This window comes from Panthera pardus, unplaced genomic scaffold, assembly GCF_024362965.1.
Source record: "Panthera pardus isolate Hobbes unplaced genomic scaffold, ASM2436296v1 HiC_scaffold_13, whole genome shotgun sequence".
Taxonomy (NCBI): domain Eukaryota; kingdom Metazoa; phylum Chordata; class Mammalia; order Carnivora; family Felidae; genus Panthera; species Panthera pardus.
Genome location: NW_026526688.1, coordinates 201,546,562 through 201,555,819, shown reverse-complemented (window position 1 = coordinate 201,555,819; position 9,258 = coordinate 201,546,562). Strand labels below are relative to the sequence as shown.

Below are 9,258 nucleotides of genomic sequence, written 5' to 3'. Positions count from 1 at the left end.
ACTGAGGCTCCCCCAGGGCTGGCCGCTGCTACAGACCGAGCTATACGGCCCTCCATAGCTACTGCTGCTCCTGGGCCCTGGGGGCTCTGCATACGTTGTTTGGCTCAATTTTCACGGTGCCTAGGAGGCTCCGGAAGGCGCAGGTCACAGCGTGTGGCAGGCTGGGACTCCAGTCTGGGTCTTTCTGCCAGTCCGAGCTCTTCCGTCCAGACCACACTGCCCCCAACGGTCACCTTTGACTTTTACAACCGCCTTGCAAAGGGGTGTTTACTCCTAGCACAGAGCGGGAAACCGAGGCCCAGAGTGAAAGGAGACATACAAGCTTCCCTCCTCCACTTGGACGATGGGGTGTGGTTCCTGGGGTCACCTTTGTGCGCCCCTGGCGTGGGCAGGCTGGGCTCACGCGGGCTGCAGCGAGCACGGGTTGGCCCCAGGCCCAGACCTCTGCTGGAATCTGTTTCCAGATGTCAGGAGCCACTGCCTGGGAGACAGTGGGAACAGCGCCCCCTGCTGCTCGTGCTCCTTCCTGCCTCCCGCCCAGCGAACCAGGACGGCCCCCCCCCCCAGGAGGGGGGGCGAGGGAGGCTATGGGACCCCTTCCCGGGCATCTGAGTCTCTCCCGGAGCCCTGCCCTCCCGTGGGTGCGCGTTCCTCGAAGGGTGGCGCTTTAAGGAAAGCAGACGCTCCACTGTCAGGACCTACAGGGAACGGGAGGCAGGCTGTCCACGGTCCAGCCTTCACGACTGGGCTGTGCGGGTGTCCCCGGGCACCCTGCCAGGCCCTCTCTGGTCCGCCACTGTCATCCGCTCTCCGACACTGCCCACTAATGCTGGACACTATTTTGTTGGCATAAATGTGTCATCCATTCGTGTGCATTTACTCCCCCTCCCCGCTCCCATGTTTAAGGCTCTTCGTGAGCAAGAACAAGAAAAAAAGAGAAAAGAGAAACAGAGCAAAGCAAATAAAAGGGGGGGGGAGGGAAGAAACATAATGGGAAGCCGGAAATGAGGGTAATATGCAAACTGTTACTACCACAAGAGGATAGTTTTAGCGCATGCCCATAAATTTGTCTCCGAGCTTCCTTGTGGCCAGGGCAAAGAGGGAAATGTGATGTCCATGTGATGGAAACGAGCCCATTATCCCAAGCAGCCTATTTTTTCTCACCGTCGAGGAGAGAAGGGTCCCCCGGGGAGCCTCAGAAAGAAGATGCTGCCGACGTCCTGACAGCACGCTCCGCGGTGGGGCCTGTGTGGCTCCTCGTGCAGTATTCCTCGGTGGGGACCCGGGCCAACACAGCTCAGGGATCCCGCGAGACGCTCCGTTGGTCAGCAGGCGTGACCTCCATTCTCCTGGGGGTTTGCCACTCCTCCGGCAGTGGGGCCTGCGCTTGGCAGAAAGTTGTAGAAGCTAAGTCGGGAGCAGGGGCTGAGATCCTGAGGTTGGTGGGAACCACCTCGCCCGCCCACTCATGAGCACACGTGCCCCACGCCAGGCCTCCGCAGGTGCCACAGGGCCACAGGCAAAGAGCTCCACGAACCCTTGTTCCGTGAACGGGCTGGGCTCAGCCCATGTAGTTTGGGGCACACAAGACAGCAGGGCAAGAAGGTTCTAGAAGAGGGGAGAGGGTCTGTGGGGACTGAGGGCCCTGGGAACCGTGTAGCAAGGGCCACAGATGCTGCCGTGGGACCGTCTAAGAAAACGTAGCTCAGGGACCGAGGCGTTGTCCCCAGGTCAGCGCTGGTGGGGGGGGCCTGGGGTCACGGCAGCAGAAGCCGGCCGGAGGGTGGTCCTGGCCCTGAACTCTGCCCTATCTATGAGCTCGTGACAAGTGCCTTCCGGGGGACACCCTCACATTCTTGGGCAAAGGGGGATACTTTCCGTGGGGCTCTGGGTCCTGCACCTGCGGACGAGGGTTCTTGCTGTAAACAGTGACCTTGCCCCTGGGGTGCAGTTATGACACGACCACCACCTAGGTCATGCCTGACCCGGCTCCAGGCGGCAGCCCCTTGCGGAGAGGGACAGTGTCTCATCTCCCCAGGGCCGGAGCACGCTGGGCGTCACACAGTGTTACCACCCACGATTGGAATGGAATTGAGCGCATCCGGGCCGGACCTGGGCTGGGCCGGGGTCTGCCTCCCCTCCCACCCCCCCCCCCCTGGGGCTCCCCTTGCCGTGCCTCTAGCTCTGCGGAGAGCCGGACGGGGTTGCCGGGCCCTGGTCCTCGGGCCGAGCTGTCCAAACGCCGGGCAGGCTCTACCCCGTCCCCTGACCCTCGTCCAGGCCTGGGCTTCACATGGGGTGAGGTCATAGCTTATGTCACTTGGGGACCTCAAAGACCATCCCAGGCCACACCTCGGCCTGCGATAAGACTCATCAGCCCACATCAGTGGGTGACTCAGAGGGTGGGGTGGCCAGGGGTCAGTGACCTGGGAGCATCTGTCTGCAGTCCCCTCCCCTTGGCATCCACCACACTTAGAGGAAGCGAGTCCCTCTGAGAGGGCGACCTTACCCTTCCCGGGGGGAAGGAAACCTGGGGGCCTGGCAGGGGGCCACTCCAGGACCCGGGGATTGGAGGGCCTTCCTGAGTGGGTGGCATTCGAGAGGGGCTCTGACCACCAGGGCAGGGGCTGCAGGAAGGGGGTGCAAGAAGGCAGGACACCTGGAGGGACAAGATGATTCCTCAGCTCCCGGTCCTTCAGGGTCAGTGACAGAAAGCCCCGCTCCAACTGGCCTCAACAAAAGGGAATTGACGTGGTGGGCTGGCATCAGGTATGGCCCGATCCAGGGACTCCCAATGTCCTCCGGCCCGTGTGGATTGTGTTCCCCTGGTGCTGGCTGCATGACAGCCACCAGCAGAACCAGGCACCGTGCTCCAGGGCGAGTCCCCAGCAGCCCTGCAGAAGTCTCAGCGCATCTCATTGGCCCTGGGGGCTCTGCTGTCCATCCCTGACCTAGTCACGGAGGCAACAGAGTCCGGAGCTGCGTCCCGTCCGTGTCTGATCACCTGCGGGCTCGGCGTTCTCCAGAGGACGATGGTCCCCGCTGGCAGGAAGGTATATCCAGAGACCGAGCTGACAGAGGTGCTGGGTGACCGCACCAGGAGACGTGAGCATCCCCTTCCCAGGCTTCCTGGCAGGGCCTCTGCTCACACACCTCTGATGACGGGGAGCTCACCACCATCAAAGCAGTCCCTTCGGTTACTAGAATGTTCTTTCTTTGAGTTAAATTCTGCTCCTGTAACTCCCACCTTTGGACTCCGCTCGACCCCACAAGGCTGTAGAGAATACATCAGTCCCCTCATGGACAAAAGGAGGCCGTAAACACCTGAGGCCGGTCCCCAGTTGTTTCTTCTCTAGTCATTTGCTAGGTGACCTGGGGCCCCAGTTTCTTACCTACTGGGGGATGAGAAGAAGGAAGCTTCCTCCTGGGGCTCCCAAGAGCCAAAGGAGGAGATGGGTGGGGTGCTAGGATGCCCCCCCAAGATTCCTGCCCACTGGTATGCACACCCTGCGTAATTCCCTTCCCCTTGACTGTGGGTGGGCCTGACCTAATCAGGCAAGCCCTCAAAAGGAACTGGGCCCTTCCTGAAGTCTGAGGCTTAAAGCGTAGAGAGCTTGGAAGTTCGAGGGGCCCAGGAAGCGGGCCATGGGGCAAGCACCCGGGGCGATCTCTAGGAGCTGAGCAGACCCCAGCTGACAGCCAGCAAGAAAACGGGAACCACAGTCCTGCAACCACGAGGAATGAATTCTGCCAACACCCTGAAGACGCTTTCCTAGCTGAGCCTCCGGTTGGGGGTGCTGCTGGCCGACCCCCTGCGAGACTTTGGGCCAGGACCAGCCACAGTGTGCCAGCCTTTTGACCCATGGAGACAGCGAGGCAATGAAGGTGTGTGGTTTTAAGCCGCTAGGTTTGTGAGGATTTGTGACGCGACACAGAAAACAAATTGGGGGGCGAGGGCTGGGTGAGCCTATGGCAGAGGGAGCGCGTCAGGGGAGGCACGGAGGGGTGGGAGGGCAGATGGCCGGACGAGGGTGGGAGCGGGTCCTGGAGGCGGGGAGGGACCCCACTGCGGCCAGGTAGAGTGGAGCCGCCCTCAAGCTCTGCCCTGCTCACCCGGCTCTGCCCTCCTCGGAGCTTTTCCTCAAATTCTGGGAACAATGCCACCCAGGGTGCCAATCACCCCCATTTCGTGGAGGCAGAAAACTGAGCTAAGAGAGTCTAAGTGGCTTTCCCAAGGCCCCTGAACCATTGGACGAAGGACTCAGGATTAGGGAATGGTTGGGTCCGACCCCAAAGTCCGTGCTCTTTTCTCAGCACTATACTTCTGTTCGTACCCGTTTTATAGGAGGAAAACCGAGGCCCGGGGAGGGCAAGTGGGTTGCTGAGACAACCAGGCTAATCGACATGAGGTCACAGGGACCGAGCCTCTCCCAGGCAGCGGCGCGAACCCTTTTACCACGTCCTCCGAAGCAGCTGCTGTTACTGACGTGCCCGTTTCACGCATTAAGAATGCGGGGCCCAGAGAGGTCCAGTGATGTCCCGAGGTCACACGGCAAGCGAGCCACAGAATCCGGATTCTAACCCAGGCAGCGGGACTGGTACCTCTCGTGCGCAAGTTGGCTGGGAACCGGCCGACGCCGAGGCCCAGGCGGGGAGGCTGAGCCAGGATGGGCAGGGTAGGGGCCCGGCTGATGGAAATGATGAAATCGGGGCCCCCGGCCAGCAGGGCTTGGGCTCTTTCTTTTAAGACAACAACCCTCAGCTTTGTCTGCAGCCCAGGCCCTTCTGGGAAATCACCCCACCCTGCCCCATCCCCCACGGGGGAGGTGTTGGACGTGACCCCTCTCCTGGGAGGGTACGGCCTGTCTGTTCCGTCAGGCTCGGCTGCTCTCGGGACCGCCAGCCCCACCCACCGGGCTGGTGGCCGCGGGCCTCCACCGCCTGCCTCCCGGGAGCCGTCCGGCCTTCAGGCCCCGAGGCCCTTCTCCGGCCTCGTGGGAGCCTCGGGCCGGGCGATGCCCCGGGACAGTCACTCTGGCCGTCCAGGGTGTCAGGCATGGGCAAACCTGCCAGGAGCCATGGGCAGGAGTCTGGAAACCCTTTCCCTGCGCCCCCGGGCCGAGCCGCTCTTCAGACCCCGTGAGCCGTGTCCTCCGGGGTCCCCAGGGGCCAGCTGTGCTGAAGGTGAGCCAGAGACAAAGCAGCTCAGAGCTGAGGGCGAGGAGGGCGCTGCTGGCCGTCTGGGGCCCCCCTCAAAGCTTTCACATGGTGACAGGACACAGGTGCCCCCAGGAGCCCCCCTCCAACGGTCCCAGCGCCAAGTCATTTCTGGGCGACTACTGTGTTCCCTGTAGTTTGAGTCCCCACGTGTCCCGGTGGAGGGTCTCCTACCATTCCCACGTCACAGGGAAGAACACCGAGGCTCAGAGAGCTTAAGTGACTTGCCCCAGGTCACACAGCGGGCCCTGATTTGGGGGGCGGTGTGGGCTGGGGAATACCGAAGGTGCCCAGTTGGAGGCTGGGGTCACGCAGTCACAAAGTGACGAGCTCCGGGCCAGAGCTAGAGCCCCCCCCACACACACCCAGGGGTCGTCCCAAGGGGCTTGCACACCTTCCGGGAAGGGAGCGCCTCTCACACACCCCCCGGGGCAGCCTGCCTGCCTCATTCCCAGCATCTCCTCTGTCGGCAGTGCCCCACGCCCCACGTTGTCCTGCCAGGCTGGGGTCCCCACAGCTCCCTGGGCCTCTCAGCCTGGACCCAGCGCCCACCCTGCAGCCGTTTCAGGCTCGGGCCTCAGGTCACGCTGTCTTCCTAGAACTGCTCCCCACTTTCCCAGTCCACAGGAGCCAAGTTTCAGGTCCTAGCACCTTTCAAGGGTAGGCCCTGATTGGCCCAGCACATGGGCATGTCCCGCCCCCCTTCCACGGTGATTGGTTCAGGCGTGGGTCCCCTAACCCATGAGATTCAATTCCACTTAAGGAGCCAGTTGCCTGAGCTTCCGGCTGGAGGAGATTTTTGCCTCCAGCCCAGTCTTTTTCTTTCTTCAGATGTGAGAATCAGGACCCGTGACTCTGTAACCATCTGATGACCTTGAGGGGAGTGTCTGCCTTGGCACGAAGCCACATGAGAAGTGGAACTGAGAGGAGAGAAAAAGCAGAGCCTGGGTCCTGGATCCTGGATCATGCCACGCCTGAAGCTGTACTCTGTTCTCAGTGAATTAAGTCAATAATCAGCTGGGTTGGGTGTCCTGGGGTTACCCGCAACTTAGATTGTTGCACAGAGGCCGTGTGCAGCTGGACCCCGACAGTAAATATAGATTCACAAGGAGCGCTCAGCCCAGGGGCGGGGGTTATGCACCTACTGTTTACAGAGCGCCCATGATGTGCTGGGCACTGTCCCCTTTATGTGCACACCAGGCCCCCACTTTACGCGTGGGGGCCTGAGGCTAAGGCCTGTGAAATGGCGGCTGGGGCTTGGCCTCTGCTTTGTCTCACCCAGAGCCTGTGTGGTTCCCCCTCCCCAGGCGGCCCGACCCCAGCGGCGGCCCAGAGCCCGGCCTCACTGGACATCTGGAACCGGGAGCATCTGGCTGCAGGCGGGAGGTCCCGGGCATGGCTGGCGCCCGGAGATCGTGGGGGGCGCACGGTGTAACCACGAGCCAGCTCTGTGACGCAGCCGGCTCCCGACCCCGCGTGCTCAGGCTCGGACGCGTCCTGCCTGCCATGTGACTGTCAGAGCCCCGTCTCTCCTCCTTCGCACGGGCACACCCGGCCTCCGCACTCTTGTGCACTGTGCCTCTCGCAGGCTGCCAGGGCACCAGCCGACCAGCCGGCAGAGACCGGGTCCCTGGGCACTGAGTGCCCCCCTCCTTGAGGGCAGCTGCGCCCCACGCCTCCCACCCTCCTGGACGACGGTCTCTGCCCTCCGCCTACCTGTCCCGCCTTTGGCTTTCATCCACCCTCCGACCCACCCTGCCCCTGCCCCAGGTCCTGGCTGGCACCTCCTCGTTCCCAGGACGCCTCACAGCGGGACTTCCTCCTCCGTCCCTCCGGGGTTCCGACTGCACACCCCATCGCTGGCATCTCCAGTTTGGAAAACTGTACCGGCTTCAGTGACACGTGATTCACACGCCACACAAAGTACACGCGTCAGTGCGTTTTCATGTGTTCACAGACGTGTGCAGGCGTCCCCACACTTAATTTTAGGACGCCCCCGAACAAACCCTGCGCCCGTTAGCTGCCACTCCCCCCTCTGCCCCCCAGCAACCAGCAATGTGCCTCCTCTGTCCCTGCAGACCTGCCCTCTCCGGACATGTCAGGCACATGGAGCCCTACAGAGTGTGGCACCTGTCAGCGCTCTGTTCCCTTTCACGGCTGCACAGGGGGTCCACCGCACGGCACGCGACACTTGGTTCATCCAGTGACCGTCAAGGAGCATTTGGGAGCACACTCCCGGGAGCAGAATTGCCGGGGCTCGCGGACCGACCTCCGGAGGAGCCGCCAGCCCGTCTTCCCGGGTGACCTCAGTGCCCTGCGCCCCCGCCGGCAGCGCCCCCGGCTCCCGCCCTCTGCCTCCTTGCCAACCCTTGCTACTTTCCGTCTCCTAAAAACGCATTAAAAGCCACCCTAATATATGTGAAGGGCGTCTCTTTGTGGTTTCGATTTGCATTTCCCTGACGGCTCATGATGTTCGTGTGCTTTTCGGCCATTTGTATGTTTTCCTTGGAGAAATGTCGGTTCAGATCCTTTGCCTGTCCTTAAATTGGGGGGCCTTTTGAAACTATTGAGTCACAGAGTTACCTGTAGGTTCTGGATAAAAGTCCCTTATCGAATATATGATTTGTGAGCAGTTCTCTCCCATTCTATGGGTTGTATTTTAACCGGTGTCCTTGAGGCACAAAAGTCTAATTTTGATAAAGCCCAATTTGTCCGTTTTTGTGTTTGTTCGCTTGCGTTTTTAGGTGTCATATCTGAGAAGGCCTAGCCTACCCCAACGTCACGAGGACACCTGTGTTTTTCTCTAAGGGCGATAAAACCTTGGTGCTTCTCTATGGGCCTGGGACCCCTTTGGGTCATTCTGTGTGTCGTATGAGGTAGGGGTCCTGCTGCACCCACATGCATCCCCCTGCACCCCCGGCATCCCCTGCACCCCCGCATCCCCTGCACCCCCACATCCCCTGCACCCCTGCACCCCCTGCACCCAAAGAAGACACAGATGGCCAGCAGACACACGAAAGATGCTCGGCACCACTCATCATCAGAAAATACAAATAGAAACCACGGTGAGATAGCACCTCCCACCTGTCAGAATGGCGAAAAGTCAGCAACTCAGGCAACAACAGGTGTAGACGAGGATGCGGAGAGAGGGGAACCCTCGTGCGCTGTTGGTGGGAATACACACTGGGGCAGCCGCTCTGGAGAACAGTGTGGGGTCCTCCCAAAGGTCAAAACAGAACTACCCTACGACCCACTTCAGGGATGGACCTAAAGGAAGTGCGAGCGGGCTGCGGAGGGTTCTCTGCACCCCCATGGTCTTGGCAGCATCATTCACGCAGCCGAGACACGGACGCAACCCCAGCGTCCGCCGAGGGACGAGCGGGTAGGGGGATGTGGCGAGTGTGGACGATGGGGCGTGACTCAGCCGTGAGACAGACGAACTGCGGGCGCTTGCGACGACACGGGCGGACCTGGGGCGCGCGGAGAGAGACAAACAGCGCACGATGGTGCCCGTATGTGGGTCTACGGAGGCGGAGCTCGTCGGGACGGAGAGCAGAGCGGGGGCTGCCGGCGCTGAGGGCGGTGGGGGTGGGAAATGTTTAACTGCTTCTGTAAGCAGCATATATATATGTATTAAATTTCCTTTTAAGAAATCCTTCTCTGGGTGCCTGGGAGGCTCAGTCAGTTGAGCATCTGACTCTTGATTTCGGCTCAGGTCATGATCTCGAGGTTCATGGGTTTGAGCCCTTGCATCGGGCTGCATGCTGACAGCACAGAGCCTGCTTGGGAATCACTCTCTCCCCCCATCTCTCTGGCCCTCCCCTGCTCTCTCTGTCCCTCTCAAAATAAATAAACACACTTAAAAAAATAAAAGAAATTTAACAAGCCTTTTTACATCCTTATGCAAAAGAGTGAAGCTGGACCCCTACCTCACACCATATCCAAACATTCACTCAACGTGGATCAAAGACCTAAACGTAACAATAAGACAATAAAACTCTTGGGAGAAAAATTAGGGAAAAGCTTCATGACGTTGAATTT

The 9,258-nt window shown here is 60.6% G+C and overlaps 1 long non-coding RNA gene across 1 annotated transcript; it reads left to right on the top strand.

Annotated features, from left to right (window-relative positions):
- The first annotated feature begins 1,749 nt into the window (after positions 1-1,749).
- LOC128776681 (uncharacterized) lies at positions 1,750-7,640 on the top strand. The gene is made up of 3 exons (XR_008421876.1): positions 1,750-3,885; positions 4,346-5,184; positions 6,049-7,640. It is a non-coding gene; the product is annotated as an uncharacterized LOC128776681 (long non-coding RNA).
- The last annotated feature ends 1,618 nt before the right edge of the window (positions 7,641-9,258 follow it).